Source organism: Diplotaxodon limnothrissa, linkage group LG6 (assembly GCF_057381915.1).
Source record: "Diplotaxodon limnothrissa isolate DT_005_m linkage group LG6, D_limnothrissa_male_GT1.1, whole genome shotgun sequence".
NCBI lineage: Eukaryota > Metazoa > Chordata > Actinopteri > Cichliformes > Cichlidae > Diplotaxodon > Diplotaxodon limnothrissa.
The window spans coordinates 25,071,092-25,083,936 of NC_140601.1; positions in this window are offsets into that span (position 1 = coordinate 25,071,092).

A 12,845-nucleotide genomic window follows, 5' to 3' on the forward strand; every position below is an offset into this window, starting at 1 on the left:
TCTGTGTGTATACCATCATGTGTGTGTGGGTGTTTCTGTGTGTCTATACGTGTAAGCCTGTTTGACCTTGTCAGGAATGTTCCTATTTAATCATCTTGGGGAAACCTCAAACTTGCCTTTAAAATTGAACATGAAAGGTAACCTTCTCTATTTTTGCTTGCTGTCTCGCTGCAGAGAACCGAGGAATTATCTTTTTCACTCTGTCTCAGATCCACCGAAGGCACATGAATAGGATGGAGAGAGGTGGAGAACGAAGAGAAAATGACACACACACACACACACACACAGAGGAAGATGGGGGCAGAGAGAAGTAAAAGTGAGTGGGTAGAAAGAGGGGGGGGGAATTGACTGAAAGAGGAAGAGTGACAGCCAGGCAGGAAGTAAGTTAGAGTGAAAGTGAGGCACAGGAAAAGAAAAGAGGAAGAATGAGGTGCCAGAAAAGAGGAGATACTAGTGAGGTACTAAAGCAAGACAAATATTTGGTATAATGAAGTAAGCACCAGGCCAGAAGTGCGGAAAAAGATCTCTCTTTAACAAGGTGCAGACAGAAGATGCCATAATGAGGGAGTGGCCCATTTATCAAACAAGCAACTCCATCTGAAGCAAACTGGAGATGGAGTTTAGTTGCAGTAGCCAGTAGAGAGTGGTTTAACGAGAACTTGTCATTGTGTATGTTACCAACACTTTTACACTTGATGTGTGTGTGTGTGTGTGTGTGCGCTGCGCGCAAATATTAAGCCACCGTCATTGGGCATAGTCTTTATGTCTATCAGGCTCCTTTTCTTTTTCTTCCTCCCTGTGAGTGCAGGGCAGCTGGCTAAGTGGTAGAGTTGGCTGAGCCTGAGGCGAGAGCAGAGCAGCCTCACGTTTCGCTGGGTTGAAATATTTAAGGAAGCCATCTAAAGCCTGTTTCACTCAGTCAGTACCCAGTGGGTCAATCCCATCAGAGACCAATTACAAGTACTGCTGAGCCATGGATAAAAGGCTAGATCAAAGGAAACAATGCACAAGGATATAGCGTGTTAGCATACAGCGATACATCAGTGTTTGCCCGAAAAATGATGTATGTGTATGAACATGCAGTGCTAGAACACACATACACCTTAAAAATAAATAAATAAATAAAGCTCATCTACACAGACTCACACACTTTTCCCTTTGTTTTCTTTTTTATTGTCATCTCTCTCACCAGTTCTCTGTTTCTTGATCCTTACTTCTGTTTCTTTACAAACATAATAATCTTTCTGTTTTTTACAGCACCACCAAATCCCAAAGGTTTCACAGTTACACTCACAGAAACCCACATACCAAATGTTCTGCTCCCAAAGAAAATTCAACAAAAAAAGTGTCTTCCACAAATGTGAAGTTAACCAAGGACAGTGAGAGGTGAGCAGGTGCACGGTCCAAAGTGTGCAGATACACAGTCTGTCCATTGATGACTCACTGTCTGCAGAAAACACTCAAATGCACCTCATCTTCTTATTGTGACATGCATACACAAACACATGTCAAGGGAGCATAAATCATTCATAATGATCGTTAAAAGGGGAAAGAGGGGGATACATAGGAGGAAGCAATGGGTTGAATAAATCGCTCCCTCTGAACCCCCCCCCCCAACGCTATCTTAGTCACAGCGATCCGAACTGACAGGGCACTAGATAAGCAGCAATTAGCCAGAGTCATCTGTGCAGGTAGCATAAGGGACGGACACACACTTCTGTGGATGCTCTTGCACACTTTCAGGTACACACAAATGCACGAATGCCTGCAGAGAGAAATGCCATGTTCTATTGCATATACTATTATATATTGTACATATATTTATTAGTTTCAGATGTAGCCATTCTTGTATTTTGCTTGTTTACATTATTGTATTTTGCACAACTCTGTTGCTTGTGAAGCTCGCACACAAGAATTTCACTCACATGTGCTGTACCAATGTACCTGCACATGTGATGTGACAATAAAAGTGATTTGATTTGATTTGATTTGAGAGAGATGACTTAAAACAGAGAGACACTGATAACTTGCAAAATACAAAGCTCACTAACAGGCATATGACTAAAACATATAAACATACACTGACCCAAATGATCTCTTTCAATCAAACATGAAGTGCACTTACCCTGATTTATTCCTCTTTTTCCTGCTTTGCTAAAGGGGAAAAATTCTGTATCTCTGTCTTCCCTTTTGTAAGCCCCAGGGAGAAAAGGCACTTAAGATAACATAGACATGACACATGTTGAATCAGGGTTGCTGCTGAGACATACGGAAACAGAGGTGCACGAAACAAGAGGGCTCCATTCAGTGAGAGATAAAACGCTCTTCAGGGCTGTCAAATAACAAACCTAATGGCCGTGGTTTCATTGGGACAGTTTAGTATTCGATGCATTTATACTGTACGCCTCCTAGTTTGGCAGTAATAGTTCTTTGTTGTGGGAAATCCTCCTTATAGTGTCTTAAAGTAATTGTAAATGTCTGTAACAAACCAAAACCAGAAAAGCTGAGGCAATAAGTAAATAGGAAATGAATTGATGTAATAAGATTTAGTATAGAATTGCATTTAATATTTAGCCCTGTTAAAATTAAATGTAAAAGCATAATTCATATCAAGTTTAATATCTTCAATGAGCCTGAAACATATGCAATATCTTAAATGCTTTCAATGCTATATATGCTGAAAAGCTAAGCTTCCCAGCTTTTACTCAATTAGAAGCCATGATTTTACAGACATTTAAAAGTAATTTTATCCAAAAATCAAACAAACAAACCAACAAGCCTATCTTTCTTTTATGTGAGGGAAGGTGATGTTGGTTGTGGAAACACAATGAATGTGATGAAACCACTTTCATCATTACAAAAGCGAAAACTAGCATGAATGTTGTAGACCTTGTGCACAGTGGATGCCACAGTTGAGCTAACACAGTGTGATTAATTACAACTAAATTATTTTCTCAAATTCTGTTAAAGCTCATTAAACGCAACTTTGGATTCTTGGAACATCTGCAGCTGTTTCTAACAGAGAAACAATTCAGAAATAGGATGCCAGAATCCCTAAAGTGAGAATTATTCCCAAATTAAATTGGACACCATTTATCTGAAGTCCCGGGTGGGACCAAACCAAAAAATGTCTCGTTGCCTCACACACTTGCTTGTCCTCCCAAGTATACCAGTTTTACAGCAACTTTTCAAGAACTGCTTTCCAATTGGTGGGTAAGTGGGTCAGTCGGGGTCTTTCTTTGGGGGTGTGCCAATCCCATGAGCCACTGCAACCTCTGGCATGGCTCTTTGCTCCTTGTTTATCTGCCATCTTCGTTGCCAATAAACATTTTTTTAATCCCAATGGAAGTTTTGGTCCTTGCTAGTAAACTGAAGTATTGGAGCAGGATCACACCCCAAACACTATTCTTCCAATCCTACTTATATATATGCCTACTTGTCCCAAATAACCATTTGTTCTCATTTTCCAGCCTTAGCTTACTATTTCTCTGATTGTCATTCAGTATTGTTTTCTAGTACAAAAAAAACCAAACAAAGAATGAAAAAAAAAAAAACAACATAGATTGATCCCCTTAGCAAGATAACATTGTTCTTCTTTCTTCAAAACACTATGTAAGTCATGGTACTGAACAAGTTAAAAAAAAAAAAAAAGTTCCAAACAATGTGTCTGCCCACTGACACGATGCAGTGCTGCCACTGAAGCAATGCTGAGGAGATGATGTAGCCCCTGGGCCACACACACACGTCGGGCTGGAGTTGAGAACGGTAAACAGCGACGCTATTATTTAACAGACTGCAGAGTCAAACGCTGTTACAGTGTGTGACCTTTACATTGCTTGAGGGCTAATACAGAAATGAAAAGCGAGCAAGAGTTTTGGAGGAAATAAATTGGGGGGGACACGCCGAGATGAACACACACACACACACATACACACACACACATACATGCAGATTTATAGTTGTGCATAGGTTCACATTAATCATTCATGTATGAGCATCTAATGTTGCTACTAGTGATGCAGAAGATACACACAGCCACTCACGCTTTCTAACTCTTCTGGTAACACTGTGCTAGCACCATACAGGGTGTGTGTGTGAGTGCATGTATATGTGCGTGAGGTAAATCAGCCAATTCTGCAGTGAAAGTGACTGTCGGCATGACTATTGCAGGGATGTGCTGATAGAGAGGTTTTAGAGCAGCAGACTGCCTAAGGCCTGGAAGAACTTGGGAAACTGAGGTGGAGTGAGGGGGGCAAACAGTGGAAAGGAGGAGAAGCAAGAGAGATAAAGAAAACAGGAATGCGGCAGAAAATAAACAAGGTTACAGAAATGGGGAGGGAGGCAACGAGCAACGGGTTTAAGTGAGGTGGGAACCAAGGTCAAGCCACTGAAGCAGAGCGAGAAAGGTGAGAAAAAAAAAAAAGGTGGGACGTAAAGAATGAGCGACAATGAAAGACGGAGAGGAAGGAGGGGAGTGAGGGCTTGTGGGAGGAAGCGGAGAGAGAGAGAGACCTTTGCATGATAATTCGTTCATTAGGAAAGACCTTGACCAAGAATTCTCTCCCTACATCCTGATCTCCTGACTCCACTCCCTCTTGTCTCTTCTTTTCCAGCCCCTCCACCCATCCTTCCGCCTGTAGCCCCCACAATTCACTTTGCTTAGTTTTCTCTTTTTCTCTCTGTCAACATCACCATTGTCTCATTACAGAATCCCTACTCAGCAGTTCTAAGATGGAGGCTAGGTGAGAGAGAACGATATACAGAGAGTGAAACAGAGAGAGAAAACGCAGGAGAGAGATTATGACAGGCTACCATCATGTGACGCCTCTGTTGTGTCTTTCACCTTCTACTACAGGTCTACTGTGTATGCACATCGAATACCTCAGTCTCAGCTGGAGCTTTTAAGTGCCCTGTGTTTAAATGAGATAAATAAATCAAAGAAAACGAGAGGAGGGAAAAAGGCATGCATCTTGCAAACCAATGTGAAATCAATAACGCCTTAGACATGTAAAATGTGCTCAATCAGCTGCAACGCTACAAGAAATACTCTGAATTAAATATTTAATTAAAATAACTATTAAGAAGAGGCAACACAACAATTAAGTCAAAAAGGGGAGGTCATTTTCTTTAAAATGGTGTTTCAAATCAGCCTTTGCTGATGTTAATACAAAGCTCAGTCTGATGTTAAAAAAAACAAGTCATTTGTAAGAATACAATATTATATTCATTTGTGAAGCAGCATCTTATTGTTAGTGGCAGTTATACACAATACAGACATATATCAAAAGCTGTCTTTAACATCACTAAGTGTTTGATCCTTAAAACGTCATGAACAAACCACATATTTGGCAGATCAGTGGATTTAATTATTCAACCTCATCAGATAAGCCGTCAGTGCTGTACCTGTAACAGTCATTGTGTGTTCAGTGCACAAGACAGCTATCCCTGAAAGTTATAGAAAGTTTAAAAACTCTCTGCTCTTTGTAGGAAATTGGAATGTTACTGAATGTTTCACTGCTGATGGTCTATTTGCAGAGATGCACCAGCTGGCAGTAGAAGCGGAGGCAGAATATTATCCATTGTTCAGTATGGAATTGTTTGGATGGTATCGTTCTGCACCAAGGGCAGCAGAGTGGGGCAAAGACACAGTGGAAAAATTGTATGGCAAAAACAAAAAGACAAGCCCCAGACGATGGTGTTTATGCAGCACTACAGCTGTCACCATCAACCTCTGCAGATGGCTCTTCATACCAGCCACAAAAGCTAAAGGCCTGCTTGCCTTCAGGGAAAGCAGGCAGTCAAAATTATTGGTCATTAAGGACTGAATTTGAGCCTGGGGAGTTATCCACTTTGAAATCTTTGGCCATAAACATAAACTAACCTAGCCTTAAAAACAACTACATACTTCTGTTTTTTGGGGGTCTGGAAGTAAACAAGAACAAATTCTGCAACTAAAAGCACCTCATGACTCCGAGAGAAGTTAGAATTAATTTAGAAAACTGGTAACTCACCTGTTAAAACAAATATTTAGGAAAGTAATCTGTCTACAGAAATATTGATGATCGCAACTGATTACAAAAAAAGCATAATTTAAAAATAGATTAAAACATTAGAAACAACATAAATGGCAAAACTATTATACAATATGTAAGGTGGATATACAAGAAATATTTAGTTTCTCTTAGATAGTGCAAAACAAAAAAGACAAAAAAAGAATAACACCAAAAAACATTTTTAGGTTGTCTGAGGTAGTGCTGTGCTTTTGGTGACTTGACTGCACATTTTCATTGCTGATCAAACAAAGTTTACAATGTTTCTGCCTAGTTGCTTGTAGACTTTTCCCTTAGTTTTAATATCACGGTTTAGGAGAAATATTTGAAATATCTGAAACTTTTAATAGTGCTGCAGACCGGCAGGACTGATAACGTTAGCTGTCTAGCTCCACATTCACATTATCATTTTATTATTAGCCATGGCTGCTAGCTGTTACTTTAATGATAACTTAACAGACAGATAATAGTAATAGTAGCTAATCGATTTAACACCATCCTTCCACACAAACTGGTGGCCAAGCTACAAGACCTGGGGCTTCCATACAGCACCTGCATGTGGATCAATAGCTTCCTCTCGGGCCGTAGACAGAGAGTCAGAGTTGGCCATCACACATCCTCAGCCCTGAGTCTCAGCACTGGCTCACCCCAGGGCTGTGTGCTCAGTCCACTGCTCTACTCTCTCTACACACACGACTGCACTCCTCGCCACCACAGCAACATCTTTGTGAAATTTGCAGATGACACCACAGTGGTGGGGCTCATTTCCAAGGGAGACGAGTCTACGTACAGAGACGAGGTGGAGCAGCTGACGTCATGGTGTAAGGCCAATAACCTCCTCCTCAACACTTCAAAAACCAAAGAACTCATAATAGACTTCAGAAGGAAAAAGGCAGAGATCCAACCACTATTCATAAATGGGGACTGTGTAGAAAGGGTGGCAAGCTTCCGCTTCCTGGGAGTCAATATAGAGGAGAACCTTTCCTGGAGTGTGAACACCTCCGAGCTGCTGAAAAAGGCCCAACAGAGACTGTACTTCCTGAGAATTCTCAGGAGGAATAACATCACACAGAGACTGCTGGTGTCCTTCTACAGAGCCACCATTGAGAGTGTTCTAACTTCTAACTTCTAAAACGTTGGAGAAGACGAGGGAAGCGAAGTGGTCTCCTGGCTCGCACAAAGGCATTTCTATCACTCTCCTGCCTGGCTGATCCTCCCCTCGCTCAGATGGGTTTCTGCTACTCTGCTGCGGTGAGGGGCTCACTCCAGCCCAGAGGACCCTGGGTGAAAACCGTCTCTCAAACTCCGCCTGCTGTTGCTCCGGCTTTACCGGTAGGCCCGCTTCTTGGCCCGCGCCTCCCTCGGTCATCTGGCTCACTCCTCGCCATGCCGGCGGCGGCGTTCTCCTCTGGTAGGCGACTCTCTGCCATCTCCGGCCCACGCCTGGTGTTTGCTCCCTTCCTGCGTGACTCTCCGGGTCCGTCGCTCGCTGTTTCCGTTCCGGGTCCTCGGTCATCGGCTCTCCTACAGCCACGGATCCGCAGATTTGGTGCTACAAACTCTAACCTACGCCCACTCACCCGCATATCAACCCCGATGATTAGCAACACAGGGGCACCACAGGGGACTGTCCTCTCCCCCTTCCTCTTCACCCTCTACACCACAGACTTCAGCCACTGCACAGAGACCTGCCATCTTCAGAAGTTTTCTGATGACTCTGCGGTGGTTGGATGCATCAGCAGGGATGATGAGACAGAGTACCGGGCTGTGGTCGACTCCTTTGTCACGTGGTGTGAGCAGAATCATCTGCAGCTCAACGTGGCAAAGACCAAGGAACTGATCGTGGACTTCAGGAAGACCAGGAAACACTTGACCCCTGTTTCAATCCAGGGGGTCAGTGTTGACATTGTGGAGGACTATAAATACCTTGGAGTACACATTGACAATAAACTGGACTGGGCTAAAAACACCACAGCACTTTACAGGAAGGGCCAGAGTCGTCTCTATTTTTTGAGGCGACTGAGGTCCTTCAACATCTGCCAGAAAATGCTGAGGATTTTCTATGAGTCTGTGGTGGCCAGTGCGATCCTCTATGCTGTTGCATGCTGGGGGAGCAGGCTGAGGGTCGCAGATGCCAACAGACTTAATAAACTGATCCGTAAGGCCAGCAATGTTGTGGGGATGGAGCTGGACTCCCTCAAGGTGGTGTCGGAGAGGCGGATGCTGTCCAAGATAAAGACAATGTTGGATAACACCTCCCACCCACTCCATGACATGCTGGTCAGTCACAGGAGCTCGTTCAGTGAGAGACTGAGATTACCGAAAAGCACCACTGAACGACACAGGAAATCATTCCTGCCTGTGGCCATCTCCCTGTACAACGCATCCACTTAACACACTGTTTGCTGCTACAACTACACATGTTTCTTTTCCAAATATTTATTTATAAGTGACTTATGTATGTATGTATGTATATATATGTATATATTGTACTATTCTTAGTTAGCGTATTGTCTGTCTTGTCTTAATGTTGGTTTATAATGGAGCACTGTAACAAAAAATAATTTCCCCCAGGGATCAATAAAGTATTCTGATTCTGATTCTGATTCTGATGACAGCTACTGATCTCACCTTATCTATGGCTTTGATCAACACTCGATCCCTCTCCAATAAGACGTTTCTGCTCAAGGATTTTTTCTCTTCTTACGACTTGGATTTTATGTTCCTGACGGAGACCTGGTTACGCGCTGGTGAGACTGTGGCTTTCTCTGAGCTTCTTCCTCCAGGCTGTTGTTTTTTAAACACTCCCAGGTCCTCTGGCAAAGGCGGAGGCCTCGCCTGTGTTTTTAAATCTGTTTATGACTGCCATCAGATTTCTTTTTCCTCTTTTTCCAGCTTTGAACTACAGCTTTTTAAACTAAACTCATCCACTCCGTTACTGATTGCAGTGGTATATCGTCCTCCCAAATTTAACAAGGACTTTATCAGTGAGTTTGGGGAATTCCTTTCAGGGCTTTCAGTAGATTTCGATCATTTTCTTATTGTTGGTGACCTGAATATTCATGTGTGCTGTCCATCTAAACCCCTGGTTAGAGACTTTGTTTCACTGTTGGATTCCTTCAACCTTACTCAGTGTGTGTCTGGCTCCACACATGAGAAGGGTCACACTTTGGACCTTGTCATGTCTCACGGCTTGGGTATCCACATCTCTGAAATTTGTGAGAGTGCCTGTATCTCCGATCATTTTCCTGTTCTATTTTCTGCCACTGCACATTGTTCTGATGCTGCAGTTAAACCTCCTTCACGCCGTCACCGGATCATCAATACCCATGTACCATCTCAGTTTTCTGCTACTTTTAGCAACTCTGAGCTCTCCACGGTGGACTGGATTGATTCCTTGTGTGCAGAAGATTTAACTGCTCTTTTCAACTCAACATGTACTTCTATTTTGGACCTCATCGCTCCCCTAAAAACACTCCGTCCCAAAGCTCACGCTGAACCCTGGATTACAGACTCTGTTCGTGCTCTCAGGCGCACCTGTAGGTGTGCTGAGAGAAAATGGAAAAAGGACAAGCTGCACATTTCTTTTAATATCCTCAGAGACTCTCTTTCAACCTATCAGAAAGCCGTTAAAGAGGCCAAGTCCTCCTACATATCAAACCTGGTTAGCAGTAGTGTCCATAAACCTCAGACTCTGTTTCGTGTTTTAAATTCCATTGTAAATCCTTACACATCCACCAGCCTCACACCTTCTGCCACCCTCTGTAATGACTTTCTAAAGTTCTTTGTAAACAAGATTTCCTCCCTGCAGTCTGTCATTCCATCTTCACCTTCCAATCCCTGTGTTTTGTCTTTGTGCCATTCTGCCTTTAATCAGTTCGAACCAATCTCTCTCTCTCAGCTGCATGAAATAGTCTGCAAGGTTAAGACTACCAACTGTTCCACTGATGCTATCCCCTCTCGGCTTCTGAAGCAGGTTCTGGACTCAGTCGGACCTTTCCTTCTGGTCCTGATCAATGCCTGCCTCAGTTCTGGTTGTTTTCCAACACCCTTCAAGCACGCTGTTGTTCAACCTCTCCTTAAAAAGCCTAATCTAGATCCATCCCTACTCTCTAACTATAGGCCCATTTCCAACCTCCCTTTTCTGTCTAAAGTACTGGAACGAGCCGCCCTCACGCAGCTCCAGCTATTTCTTGACAATAACAATCTCTATGAGAAGTTCCAGTCTGGTTTTAGAGCTCGGCATAGCACAGAAACCGCCCTTCTGAGAGTTTTTAATGATTTGCTTTTAACTGTTGACTCTGGTTGTGCTGCTGTCTTAGTAACCCTGGACCTGACAGCAGCCTTCGACACTGTTGATCACAACATACTGCTATCCCGCCTTCAACATTGTGTCGGTTTAAAGGGCACTGTCTTAAAGTTTTTCCAGTCCTATTTGAATAATAGGAGTTTTTCTGTTCACCTTGGTGAACTGTCATCTCCCAGAGCTCCTTTAACCTGTGGCGTACCTCAGGGGTCCATACTAGGCCCCCTGTTGTTTATTCTGTACTTGCTCCCTCTGGGCGATGTGCTCCGTAAACATAATGTGTCCTTCCACATCTTTGCCGATGATATTCAGATCTACCTCCCTCTGAGGTTGAACTGCAATGTTTCTTTGCAGCCGCTACTCTCCTGCTTGTCTGACATTAAGACTTGGATGACTCTTAACTTCTTACACCTTAATGAAAGCAAAACTGAAGTCATTGTGTTTGGGCTTCCTAAAGATCCCAACTTCTCTCTTGACTTTTTGGGACCCCTAACCTCCGATTGCACTTCTTCCATTAAGAGTCTTGGTGTTATTTTTGACAATGCTTTTAAACTTGATAAACAAATCAGCTCTGTAGTTAAGGGATCTTTTTATCATTTGCGGATTTTAGCCAAAGTCAAGTCTTACCTTTGCAGGAACGATCTAGAAAGAGTGGTCCATGCTTTTATTACTTCACGGCTAGACTACTGCAATTCCCTCTATGCTGGCCTAGATCGTTCCTGTCTACATCGCCTTCAACTGGTGCAGAACGCTGCCGCTCGCCTGTTGACCGGTTCAAAAAAAGAGACCACATCACTCCGGTTCTCTGCTCTCTCCACTGGCTCCCAGTTGCCTTTAGGATTGATTTTAAAATCTTATTGCTGGCTTTTAAGGTTTTAAATGGCACTGCACCTTCTTACCTGTCAGAACTCCTTAGTACTTATCGCCCCAGGAGATCTTTGAGGTCAGCCGACCTGATGCTTTTAGATGTTCCCAGGTATAAATTAAAGACAAAGGGAGAGAGGGCGTTTGCTGTGGCTGCACCCAGACTGTGGAACAGTTTACCTCCTCACGTCAGACTTTCCAAAAGCCTAGAAACTTTTAAAACCGCTCTTAAAACTCACCTCTTTTCATTGGCTTTTAGAAAGGTTTAATTTATTTGTTTTATATATTTTTATTTTATTTTTTATCAGCGAGGTGTTATTACGAAATTGTGTTCTATTGTATTTTTATCTGTATTTACTGTACAGCACTTTGGTCAGCCTTGGTTGTTTTTAAATGTGCTCTATAAATAAACTTGACTTGACTTGACTTGACTACTGCATATGCATCTGGTACACTAGCTGCACAGGGGCTCAGAGGAAAGCACTCCAAGGGATCATTAACACCGCCCAAAAGATCACTGGCTGCCCTCTCCCCACACTGGAACTTCTACACAACGCCCACTGTTTTAAAAAGGCCCAAAACATCATAAAAGACACCTCACATCCTGGCCACTCCCTGTTCGAACTGTTGCCCTCAGGCAGACGGTACAGGGCAATCAGAGCAAGGACTAATAGACTCAAACACAGCTGTTATCCAACTGCAATAACACATCTGAATACTACAAAAAAATGTCCATCACGCCACTCTTGTGTTAATCTATGCACGGTCTGAAGCGTGTGTGTGGGAATGTATGTGAATGTTTTACTGTTATATCTTATTAGTATTTTAAGTATTCTATCTATTTTATTTATTGAATTTTATTGTTTTATTTATATTTTGATATTGCTAGGGATGATGCAATGATCGGGGACCATTCTTAATTTCGTTGTTCTCATGACAATGACAATAAAGTTTCTGATTCTGATAAGGTACTTGTGGCTGCTCCCGTATTCCCTCAGGGACTGCTGCAGTAGATGCGTCTGCATGTTCGATTTGGCAAAGATTTTATGCCAGATGCACTTACGGCTGTGTGTCTGCCTGTAGCTGAAGTTTAGCCTTAACTAGAGGAGGCAAAGATGACACTGTTGGTATCGGTACTGTTGAAATCAGTATCTTATCTTATAATAATTTTTTTTTAGTATGGATTAATATTATGAGTTATTTCTGACAAACATATAATATACTGTATATCCTTGGTTGTACTTAATGTAATGTGGATCTGTTTCATGTCCTATCATGAAAAAAAACTGACAGAGTTGATATTCAAAGAATGTGTTAGATGAGGTTCATTCCTGAAAAAATAGGCCATCCAAAGAATAAATGTCAGCTCTGGTTTGTTCCTTGGCTTAGAAGTTTGACGCTTCTCTAAAGCTTTGTTTGAAGCTCTTATGAGAAATTTCATTATACTCAAGACAAGGCCTTGTTTTTGAGTCTTTGAGTCATCTTATTATAGTTAATATCTTTGAGTTTTGGTTCATAGTGGTTCTAATATTTGAACATTAGATTTTTGTGTTTGAATATTAGATTCCTGTTTTGATTTCTTTGGTTGTCTCACTTAGGATACTGCTGAGTCTTTGGTTTCTGTG